Consider the following 12,994-nt stretch of genomic DNA (forward strand, 5'->3'; position numbering starts at 1 on the left):
ATAGCAGTCGAAGCTGAACTGACATCAATTAGACTAGCCCTTGAAAAGTTTCATGAAGATCTGGCCTTTTTGAGTCAAATATTGTTCAGCGATTTGGTTCAATGGTTATGTAAACAAGTAAGACTGCCGCATTTGGACCGAAGAACAACCTGAAGAGATTCATGATCTGCCATTTTATACAGGAAAAAACGGTTTGTTGTGGCTTTTAGGCCGGTGGAATCATCGTTCAATATTTTTTAAAAATGATGTCGCTGAAAACGTAACCCTCAATGGCGACCGTTTTTCCACCATGATAACCGAATAGTTGATGCAAAAAATTGAGGGTCGTGATTTCGACGATATTTCCCACACATTTTGGTTTTTTCTTTTTTTCCGAAAACGAGAACGGACTTCCGGTAAGAGAACAGAGAATTAATGGAATAGATGATATTGCAGAATAGTTGATGTTATGCTGACGATTGAAATTTAAATGTGCACTGCCCAATCCACAAAAAGGGAGTCCCCATAATTTGCGCCAACTACCATGGGGTAAGCCTCCTCAACATCGCCTATAAAGTTCTTTCGAGCGTACTATGTGGAAGATTAAAGACCTCCGTCAACAAACTGATTGGAACTTATTAGTGTGGCTTTAATGTACGTGGACCTACACACACTACCTCTTCGTCGATTTTATAGCTGCTTTTGACAGCACGAAAAGGAACTGACTTTCTGCCGTTATATCTGAATTTGGTATACTCGGAAAATTAATACGGTTGTGTAAGCTAACGTTGAGCAATATCAAAAGATCCGCTAGAATCGGCAAGGACCTCTCCGAGCAGTTCGATACCACACGAGGTTTTAGACAAGGCTACTCTCTATCCTGCGACTTTTTCAATCTACTGCTAGAGAAAATAATTAGAGTTACAGAGCTGAATAAAGATACAAACTTCTATGAGAGTGTACAGCTGCTGGCGTAAGCCGATGCTCATTGGGTTCAACAACCGCGCCGTTAGTTCTGCTTTCTCCAGACTAGGAAAGCAAGCGAAGCCAATGGGTCTAGTAGAAATCGATGGCAAGACGAAATATCTCCTGTCATCAAACAAACAGTCGTCGCACTCGCGATTAGACTCTCATGTCACTGTTGACAGTCATAACTTTGAAGTCGTAGATAATTTCGTCTATCTTGGAACCAGTGTTAACACCAACAACAACGTCAGACTCGAAATCCAACGCAGAATAACTATTGCCAATAGTGCAACTTCGGACTGAGTAGGCAAATGAGAAGCAAAGTCCTCTCTCGACGAAATTTATAAAAATGTTTTTTTGCGTTCGTTGTATTTAAAATAAAACTTTATCCATAATTTCATTGCCAACTAAATTAGGTCATGCATATATTTTTTAGTGCCACTGTAATCATTTAATTAATTGCATTTAACTGAATAGCACAACGCTGACGATTTTTAGATAATCAGAAAAACTGTGAAAAATAGTCAAAAAGGGAAACTGAAATTTGCTTCGAACTTTTGTTAAGTTCAATATGTGAAAAGCATCTGAAGCGCACAAATGACTGCCACAAAAAGTAAAATTATTTAATATCCAAAGAAAATCCATTATCTGCTACTTTCATTTCCAGCCAATACCGTTACACCAATGAAGCTAAAAGACAATCCACTACTGTGAGGCGCTGAAATCAACGCCAGACGTTCGGCGCGGTCCAGTGCCATGTGGGAGGGCTGCAGTTGAAAAGGTTTGTAGATGAACTACCGAACGAACGAAAGTTTTCAAAATTCTTTCTTTTGTTAGCAGCGTTGCTATGGGGCCTCGCATGCGTACGCCGTTGCAAGTCCGCATATTTGTATGTATGTGTGTGCATGCAACATCGGTATGTGTAGTGGCAATATCAGCACTGAGCTACACAAAGAAATATTGTTACGCCTAGACAGATTCTTCACCACGGTCATTGCAATAGTTGCGATTGCGCGCCTTTTCCACCAACAACAGATTAGCAATTCAACGCACAGCACCAGCATTCGCAGCCAAAGATGAATGCGGCACGTGTACCCCCTGTCGGCGATACGAAAATAATACTTACATACTTACATGCATGTATATATGTATGCTCTGGTAGCACGCTTTGATTACCCACTGATACCTACTTTTGCTTTTCACTTTATCAAACAAACAACGCGCCGGTGCAATATCATTATATCTTCATTGCACTAAGTAAATAAATATGTCCATCGATGTACATATGCATGTGTGTGTTTCGATGTATCTCAAGCTCACATACATATAAAGGTGCGCAGGTATCTATGAAGAAATGTATGTTTGTATGTATGTATGCGCATTTGGCATTTTTTGTGTAACATTCGAAACGTTAACGGCAGCAATTGCAAATTGCCGTTGTCAGTTTTAGTTGTTACAATTGCTTGTGCCGTTGCTGCTGTTATTGTTGGCGGCTGTTGTCAGTTTATTTATAACCTGTAAAAAAACAAATTACAATTACACTTTGATTTTTTCAATTTAATTTCATTTCGGTTTTCATTCATTTCAGCTTTCTGCCACTCATTGTTGTTATTATTATTAGCTTATACTGCATTTTTTGTTGTAGCAGCAGTGCTTATTTCTCTTTTCTTCTCTGGGTATGGCATTCATGTTGGCGTTCGCATTGTCCATTTCAGCAGTGGTTCAATTAAAGCCGTTAAATGTTACACTTTTATTTCTTTAAAATGCTGAGCCACAACAACAACACACATTTGTATTTATACACTACATATTTGAGCACAATAAAGCCATGTTTTTTTGTGCGTCAAAAGAAAACAGCGCATACTCTATTCGGAGCTCTGTTTGATACACAAATATTTGAGTAGTGTAACACGTGTTTACAATTCATAGTGTCTGCTAAGCTTTGTTTGAAAGCCCAAGTCAAAGGTATGTAAATAGGTGCATTCACACATACCTGTACACATAATCTGGAAGTAGTTTTTCATTGTTTGCTTGGAATTTCTAATTTAAATATTATCTTTCAATATCTGAGCTTTTATTTTACTTGAAGTGAATATTTTCTAGAGGGCGGAAGAGGGATAAATAGAAACACCTGACATAAGACTCTATTTTGCTTGTGCTTTTATTTGACAAAATCTCATTAATAAAGGGTCTTGGTTGCAATTGAAATCAGATTATCAATTAAAATTAATAAAAAAATTGAATTTATACAAACTTTTCAGTCCCCCTCTTACCATATGCTCCCCAAAAGTTTATACTAGCGTTTAAACAACAGTTACAACAAAAAAGGAGAGAGAGAGAGTTTTTCAAATCAACAGTGTCCATAGGATGAGATTTCGTGTCTATTGGCAAGCCGTCTGACTGGCATAACGCCACAAGGAAGTTAATTGATTTGACAGAGTTTTTCATCATACGGCAAATAGTCAAGGACTTCATGGCGCCAATTGGATATTCCAAGTGTAGTCCGGTTCTTCTCCATCTGCTCTTTCCAACGGAGTGAAGGTCTTCCTCTTCCTCTGCTTCCTCTGACGGGTATGGATTGAATGCTCTCAGAGCTTTCGTGTTTTCATCCATTCGGACGACATGTCCTGGCCAGCGTAGCCGTATTCGTTTTGCGGGGATACCATTCAGACCGCGCCATAAAAGAAGCTCCTTTTTGTACTGTTAAAAGCAGCTTTCGACGAAAAGGTTATGTTTCTCAATCCTCTTTTCTAAGATGTGACGCATGGCTAATATCTGATCAGTTGTGTATTTTCCAGGTCTAAAGCCACACGGATATAGTTTATTCTCAGTTAATTGATGATGGGATTCAATTTGTCTTCAGTATGCAGTACTTATCCTGCGGTAGTTGGCGCAGAGCACACTTAAATTCCAATTGTTGGGCATGCTTTCGTCCGACCATATTTTACAAAGAAGCTCATGCATTCTCTTTATCAGTTCTTCGCCGCTGCTTTGTTGTTCTTCAGACGGGTAATTGCTATTCAAACTTCTTCATGGTCATCGATTGGGGATCAGGTTCGCCTTCTCTTGGCGTTGTACGTTCACTGCCATTCAGCAGGTTGTTTTCTCTTCGCTACAACACGGCACTCCTCATCGTACCAGCTGTTCTTTTGCATTTTCCGAAAATCAATGGTTTCGGTAGTAGCTGTACGTAAGGAGCTTGAATTGCCGTACGTAAGGAATTCTTATGCTAGAATCTAGTACTGCAGATAACCACATTTAGGACCCCGGCCAAGTCGATCAGCCTCAACCCATTTGGGAATGTTTCATCGTGGAGGCTGAATTTACCGACCGTAGTGCCAAATAAACCTTTTTTGCCCACCCTGGCGTTAAAGTCGCCAAGAACGATTTTGATATCGTGGCAGGGGCAGCTTTGATGCTGATTGTGGCTAGACGTTCATCCTCCGGGGTGAATGCCAGCACTTGGCTTCGGAGTCTCTCTCTCACCACTAATCCCACACCGGATTTGCACTCCTTTATATGGCCACTGTAGTAAATGATCCAATGGCTAGATGTTCGTTCACCGGGATGAAAGCCAGTACTCGGCGACGGAGTCTTTGTCTCACCATTCATCCCACAACCTTTCCAATTAAGAGACCATCTATTCCAGGTTTATGCCCGCAAATCATAGTCCTTATTATGTTCATTCCACTTTAGCTCACCTTCAAACGTATGTTCTTTGGCTATCCAGAGGATACTTGATCTAAGGCCGGGAATCGTGAGCTGCTTGAGCCATATGTAAAAGGATCGTTTCTGGCCACTCCCTAGTGGCAATCAGAGAACTCCATCACCTACAGAAATATTTCACTTCTCTCAGCGCCCTGCCCTTGAGCAGTGTTAACGCGACGCTCTTATTGCTCGAAAGTGAGAAATTTCGGCACAAAGTTTGCGGCGACCATATTCATGCCCAAATCATTGGTTAAAATGGAATGGCACAAAACAATCGATATGTTTAGTTTCTTAGCACTTCTTTGGATTAGCAAATATCGAAAACGAATCATACCATGGCAAAGCAAAACTACTGCCAAAAATTTATTAAACATTTAAAATGGCCTACCTTGTCAGCAAAAGTATGGGATAAGAGTATCAACATAATGCAAGAAAACAATTGAAAATTGAAAACACATAGTCCGCGAAAATACAAAACTTGTGATACTTTTTTCACCAACCTTCTCTTAACACTAAGAGCAAAAAGTCAGCATTGAATAAATTCACGAGTGTCATAATTTTGTGTCAATGTGTTTAAATGCGTCTATATAATAACTTTGTGTGGTAGACACAATTTAAATTTGGATATAAATTGTAATGTATGCATTGTTGCTGCTCCTCAATTTACTGATTGTACGACATTATTGCGTAAATCTTACTTCCGACAATTATCGTGTAAAAAGATTCCGTCTTTAAGCACCAGCGTATCAGTGGAGGCGATGAAGCAGTAATGTATGTGCGCGGACCAATCAGTAAATAGTTACAAAACAAATAAGGAGTAGCTAAATAAATAGCTATTATAACCATCACAAATACAATGATGAAAGATATCTCATTAAAAGAAAGAGTTTGGAATTCAAACACATCATTCTGATAGTTCAGTTTGTGTCGCAGCTACATGCTATAGTGATCTGATATCGATCGTTCCGGCAAATGAGCAGCTTCATTGTGAACGAATTGCGAGTGTTTTAGAAAACTAGTTAGGATTCAGTAACTCTATAGCATATAATGATTTTTGAAATTTCGTTCCGTCCGAATTTAACATTTCATGATTGCTAAGCTGTATTTTAGTTCGAGATTTGCTTTGACATAAATCTCGGTTAACTTGTTTTCACCATTTCGGCTATTGAAATCAAAACCAACCAGAGGGCTAAAAAGAGGGCTAAGTTCGGGCGTAACCGAAAATTATATACTCTTGTAACTTGCAAGAATCAAAGTCCGAGCAATTCCTTTTGGAAAATATGAAAGTGAGGGGTATTGACTCGATTTTATATATTTTTGCCAGTAACACATGCTATTAACATGCCACATAGTAAAAAATGTTGCCTGGGTTTTATTAAGGTAGTTTTTGAGTTTCATTTGCATACCCCATACAGTGACCGATATTTTGGGTCAAAATTCAACTATAGATACTGGAGTCCACATATTTGGTACCTATGGTCTAGAACAGTTTTGGTTGGATTTGGACAATTTTGGTCATAATATGGAATACTCTAAAAGTATTATATGAGCCCTTTTAAACCACAAGTGGTATAACTCCATTTTTTTTTGAGTTAACTATGGTACTGTATTGAGGAAAATGTGTTCTATTTAATGCAATAACGTGGTAGCTTCTAGTTCCCATAGCAACCTCATAAAAAGCAGAAATTACTAGTGCAGTGAATACTGCCGCCTATTCGTTGACAGCACAAGTGGTATAATTGACAAATTCACCATTCGTGCAGTGAATTTCATGGGAGAAAGACTTATTCTCAGTGTTTTTTTGTAATAATTTCTTTAGATGGACTCAGGTGAAGGTAACAGTAGTGAAATTAAGAATTAAGTGTTAAGCTGAAAAATGGCAAAATTTCTCCATTCGTTTGCTGTTATTGTAAAACCCAATTTGGTGCTTAATCGAAAATGCTAATTCATGTCGTAATGTTTATACTTTTTCAAATAATTGCACGTAAACTTTGGTTTCAGCCGTTGATGATCCCGGTTCCATAGAGGACAATGAAGCAGCTGCTGATGTGGAAGGGAGACCCAGTACTCATGAAAGTGGTGAAGCAGAGGAAAATGCAGAAGGAAGGCCAAACAGAGCCCGGAAAAGGCAGAGAAAGGAATGGAAGCGAGAAGAAAGGAAAAGAAAGCGAAATTCGGGAGACTCTTACGTCACTAGAAAGGGAAAGCCAATTCCAGAGAAGCAATTTAGCAATCTTGATTGCAAATGCACCAAAAAGTGTTTTAACAAAATAATAGAAGAAGAACGAAAAAAAATATTCGAAACATTTTGGAAAATAGGGAGATTCTCTGCCCAAAATGCATTCATTTGTGGTCTTTTGAAACCAATATTGCCGGTACGTCGCTTTGGAGAAGGTCAAAGGCCTGGTAACAAAACCTCCGATGAACAAATGGCACAAGTAAGAGCCCATATTTCAGCTTTTCCTTCATAGGAATCTCACTACACAAGAAAACACAACCCAAATAGGAAATATTTAGCCGAGAACTTAAATATACGACTTATGTACAATCTTTACAAGAAGCACGTTGAAAGCCAAGGGCTTCAGCCTGTTTGGGAGCATATATATCGAAGAACTTTTAATAACGAGTTCAATCTGCAATTTCACGTCCCACATAAAGACACTTGCGTCAAGTGTGATATTAAGTAAAATACTCAACAGATGAAGAAAAGAGAAAGCTCAAGCAGGACCATGAACTTCATTTACGGAAGGCAGAACAAGCTCGCGATTCCATGAAGGCGGATGCTGAAAAAAGATCTAACAATGACAGCTACTATGCATTCTCTTTTGATTTGGAGAAGTCCTTGCCTTTCCCGAAATTGGTGTGTCAACAGGCCTACTACACACGTAATATGTACGTTTACAATTTAGGTTGCCATGAACTTTCAATGAAAATGGGGTTCATGTATTGTTGGGACGAAGTAAATGATTCTAAAAGTTCACAAGAAATTTCATCGTGTTTAATTAAACACGTAAAATTTAGAGCGACAGCAGCCAAACATGTGGTTATGTATAGCGACACATGCACAGGTCAAAACCGTAACTGGAAAATCGCTATGACGTTGATGAAATATGTCCAAAGTCCAGACAATAATCTAGAAATAATGGACCAAAAGTTCATGCAAAGTGGACATTCATTCCTCCCCAATGACTGTGACTTTGCATCTATTGAAAATTTTGGTAAGTCGCAACAAATATTTACACCTGACGACTGGTATAGAACTATTGCGTTGTCAAAGAAAAAGAATGCCTTTCATGTGACAGTTATGACGATCGATAATTTTTTGTCAGTCGAAAACATCCTAAAAAAAATCACCAAAAGAAAAAAAGACTGTGAAGGCCAACCTGTATCGTGGCTGAAAATGCAATGGATACGCTACACAAAAAGTGAGCCATTTAAAATCCTTTTTAAGGAAACTCTATCTGAAGATATGCCGTTTTCAACATTGGATTTCAAGCCAGCAGGAAAAAAAGGACGACCGGTTAATGTTTGTATCATTGATAAGGGTAAGCTGTACACATGAGCTCGGCCTATTTCAAAAGAAAAAAGGAAAGATATGATGGACTTGCTGCCATACATCCCTCCAGTACACCACAATTATTTCGAGGGGCTTGTTACTAGTGAGACTGCTGAAGATGTTGGCCCACTTCAGGAAGAATTTCAAGAAAGTTGACGATGAATAAAAAAATATTTTTTCACTTATTATATTGTCAATAATGAAATAAATTTAAGTTTATTGATAATACATGAAAAATTACATGAGAAAACGAAACAGATTTCAACTATTTATAAGTTAAATGAAATCTTAAAATCATTTACAGCACAAATGGTATAATTAATTTTTCGGTACTCGATAAAACAAGAGTTAATGGACAAAAAGTTTCAAAAACATCAATTTAAGTTAAATAAGACCTTTTTCTGAAGTTTTATTGAAAAAAGTAGTCCAAAAGTTCAATATTGATTTTTATATACAACTTTTAGCAAACCCTTTAATAAGTATCTCGACAGAAGAAAAAGTGGAGTTATACCACTTGTGCTTTAGGGGGCTCATATGTGCAAAATTTTATCCCGTTATATTGATTGCTTTTTGACTACTGGAAAGTGAAACAATCAAATGAATTGGATAATTGTGCTATGTGGGAGTAAGTGTGGTTATAGTCCGATTTAACCCGATTTAGTACTGTGACATAGGAATGCGAGAAGAATGCCACGTACTAAATTCAATCAAAAGCGGTAGGACGAGTCCCAAATATGTAATTTCATTAAAACTGGGTTTAATTAAGGCCTTTTATACTTTTTCGATTAAAGGCGTTTTGTGGGTGTGTCAGTGGTCCGATTACGCCCATCTCCGAGCTCCGCCTTAATTTTTTGCCAAGGAACATGTGTATCAATGTACATGTTTATCAAGATATCTTCATTTTACTCAAGTTATGGCTTGCACGGATGGACGGACATACTGACAGTCACGCGGATTTCAACTTCTCTCGTCATCCTGATCATATAAACCTATATCTATCTCGATTAGTTTTAGGTGATACGTACAACCGTTAGGTCAACTAAATTATTATACTCTGTAGCAACAGGTTGCAAGAGTATAAAAATCTGCTTCTTATACGAGCCCTCCGTAAGTAGGTTCAAGCTCTGCCGCATTTATCATGGTGCGCACACATTCGCATGTACATACATTTCAGCCTCTGCATACAACGCAGACAACATTAATGAGAAAATTGCGGTACTTACTTGTTTGCTAATGATGTTGATGCATTTTGTGAGATTCCCTGGGATCTGAAACATGAACGACAAAAGTTTTGTTTTCAGCAAAGCGAGGAACAGCCAGCAATCAAAAGCCAAGCGAAAGGGCTGAATAGTGTGGACACAGGACGGTTTACTCGCCCAGTCACATAAATTGCCGAAGGAGTATTTGTATATGTGTATGTATCACATGTACATGCGAATTCACAAGCATTCGTATGCATGCACGAGAATATTTGAACATTAAAAGCCTTCGCTAAGAACAAACAATAAAGCAAATGTGGCATGTGGTTGAACGCCCACTTGCCATCGAGCAGCAGCAGTAAGCATGCCTGACACACAATCGCAACGAAGAAAGCAGCACTTTATGCGATGGGACAATGAAGACATGGCGTCGCGATCGTTTGTCGGAGCAAAAGGAAAGTAGTTGCAGTGGTTGAACGGGTGGAGAACGGCACGCCGATGTTAATCAAGTAAATGTGAATGCGAATGCGAAAGCGAACAAGTGGATCTTTAAGTATTTACCGTTATTTTAACATAGGGGACACATGCGCCAGCATGCGATTGAAAAAGGGAGCAGCATCGAAGGCAACAGCATACATATGTAAGTACAATTCTTGGTAATTGTCCGGTGGCTTGCTTTATCGTTGCTCCTATCATATTTGCCAAAAAATACAAAAAAATACTAAAATCATTTTCGAAAACGAGTAGTAAGTTTCCTGCATGCAGGTTCGCTTCGACAGTGGTTAAGGGATGGGTTCAGAAATTTTAAAGGAATATCCCACTTGGTTGTTTTCGTGTTCATTAGTGAATGAGTGTAAGAACCAGATAGAAATATTTAGGGTACTTTACTAAGCAGTTTCTCACAATATTTAATAGGTTAATATCCCGTCGAAGAAAATTGGGAATTTTCAGCTCAGTTTTAGAAATGTAAATGCTGTAGAAATCTTGGAAAAAAACCATCAATAGAGGATCGACGCACACCATCTCTTTGGCGATTTCAAAGCTGCTCTTGACAGCACGAAAATGTGCTGCCTTTATGCTGCTATGTCTAAATTTGGTGTCCCTGCAAAACTAATACGGCAGTGTAAACTGACGTTTAACAGCACCGTCAGGATCCAGAAAGATCTCTCCGAGCTGTTCGTTATCAAACGTGGTTTCAGACAGGTAGATTCTCTATCATGCGACTGAATAGAGACAGTAGTGTCTTCTATAAGAGTGTACAATTGCTGGCGTACGCGAAGACATCGATATCATTGGCCACCGTGCCTTAAGTTGTCTAGGTTGCACAAAGAAGCGAAGCGAATGTGGCTTGATAGTGAACGAGGGTAAAACGAAATATAGTATCTCCTGCCATCAAACAATCAGTCGTCGCACTCGTGACTTGGCTTTCACGTCACTGTTAACAGTCAAAATCCAAGTCGTAGATATCTTAGAACCAACATTAACACCAACAATATCGTGAGACTCGAAATCTAACGCAGAATAACTCTTGCTACAGGTGCTATTTTGGGCTGAGTAGGGAATTGAGAAGTTAAGTCCTCTCTCGATGAACAAAGACCAAATTCACTCATCAGACCAAGTCAGACCAAGTCACTCATCATACCTGTCCTGCTGTATAGTGCAGAGGCATCGGTGATGACAACATCTGATGAGCCGACGTTACGAGTTTTCGAGATTGGCAACAGCGAATACCGCAGTCTATAAAACGATAAGCTGTAAGAGATATACAACGCATTGATATAGTTCAGCGAATTAAGTGACAACGGCTACGCTGACTATGTCACCTTGTCCGAATGGATGAAAACACTCCAGCTCTGAGAGTATTCGACGCAGCACCCGCCGTGGAAAGCAGAGGAAGAGGATGGCTCCACTCCGTTGGAAAGACTAGGTGGAAAAGGAACTAGCTACTTTTGGAGTCTCCAAATGGCGCCAAAGAAGAAGGTTCTGGTTACCATAATCCAGCTAAGGATATTAATTTTTGATTTGTGGCATGATCTTTCGGTCAGACCAAACACTTTTCAGCCTTTGAAGAGTTAAACACATTGAAGGAAGCCTTGGCATTTAATATGCTCTAATAGGGGATGGAAGGTATTCAAAGGAGAGATGGTTATACTTAGTAAAAGTAAACTGTGGAAAAATTAAGTTTCGTGCACTGTCAAGAATTGTGTTTTGCTTATGAAATCAAAGAATAATATCAAATTTGCTTCGATATATTACTAAATTTTTCATAAATAATCTATTTTAATATATCATCTTTTATTTTTAATTCGTTTAGTAAAAAAAAGTAATCTAAAAATTGGTTGTATCAAAACCTTTATTATTTTCTCATTATACTACTTGGTATGTAGAAACCATGTATACTCCACAAAAAGTATAGGTTTGAAAGTAAAAATTTAAAATTACAGTTTCTTTTTTTAAATTTTTCACACTTTCGCCTCACAGTATCAAGAAGCTGTACTCCTACTGTGTTTCTGTGCCTTCTTCGATCGCTGCTTGCTGCTTTTTGGGTCGATGCGTTTTACTTTCTGCTTTAATTTAATAATTTGAGTGTTCTCGTTCATTCTCTGCGGAAGCATTGGCGGTGGTTTTCATTGAACATTAACGTTGTCGCCTGTTTTCGTTGTGTTGGTGCGAATGTTGAATTTGGCTATTACAACTACTTGTTGCAGAAGTAAATTATTTGGTGCATTCCATTAAAAAAAGAAACAGTTTTAAGTAATTATCTGGCAGTTATAAATATACTAGGCTAATGTGGGCTGAATTTATTTTCTGTAGAAATGAGAAAAATTAAATATATCGATACTCACTTAGAGAAAAGGGGATAAAAAAATAATTAGTAAATTGCACCCGGAAATTGTAATTAAATTTCCCGGCTAAATGACATAAAAAAATGTGTTTTGTTAAGTTGGTAGGACTGTCCTTAATTACTATGCCCAATATGAACGCGAACTGAAAACCAGTTTGCTTACAGCACATGCTTAAAGCGGTACACCTCAGTAGTGTGTTGCAATTTTTACATTGTATAAAAGTATCCAACAAAGAATTTGTCTCAAACTTTGTATTTCTAACCAAATTTCGTGTGTGAAATCTTCACGAATGTTGGGGAAACGATAATTCGGTTTTATCAAAAACACAATCCTGCAATGACTAGGACAAAGCTTTCAAAAACGGTCGAAAAATCGTTGAAGACATGCCTTGTTCTGAACGACCTTCGACCTCTTCAACTGATGGTGTGAATGATATGGTGCTTGAAAATCGACAGGAATGCCAAGAGAGCCGAACATCTCTCGCGAGTCCGTTCAAATCATTTTGATGGTCCCTATAAAGCTGATTTTTTTTTTCAAAATGAGTATATAAAACAGGTCCTTTGGATATGTTTGAACGTCCGAATTTTGGCCCCACATGCATAGAGAGCATTATAACTGCCAATGAGATATGGGCTTATGAGCAAACTGAGATGAGAATGAGGGGAAAAACGAGCTAAAACCAGAAAAACACGCCAAAGCTGCTTAAAATATCAAAGTGCATCATGAATTTGTTTCGGAGG

At 38.4% G+C, this 12,994-nt stretch overlaps 1 pseudogene; it reads left to right on the plus strand.

The window, feature by feature from the left end:
• Window positions 1–6,641: 6,641 nt before the first annotated feature.
• Window positions 6,642–7,340, plus strand: LOC125778711 (uncharacterized; annotated as a pseudogene).
• Window positions 7,341–12,994: the final 5,654 nt, after the last annotated feature.

This window comes from Bactrocera dorsalis, chromosome 5 (genome assembly GCF_023373825.1).
Source record: "Bactrocera dorsalis isolate Fly_Bdor chromosome 5, ASM2337382v1, whole genome shotgun sequence".
NCBI classification, from domain to species: Eukaryota; Metazoa; Arthropoda; class Insecta; order Diptera; family Tephritidae; genus Bactrocera; species Bactrocera dorsalis.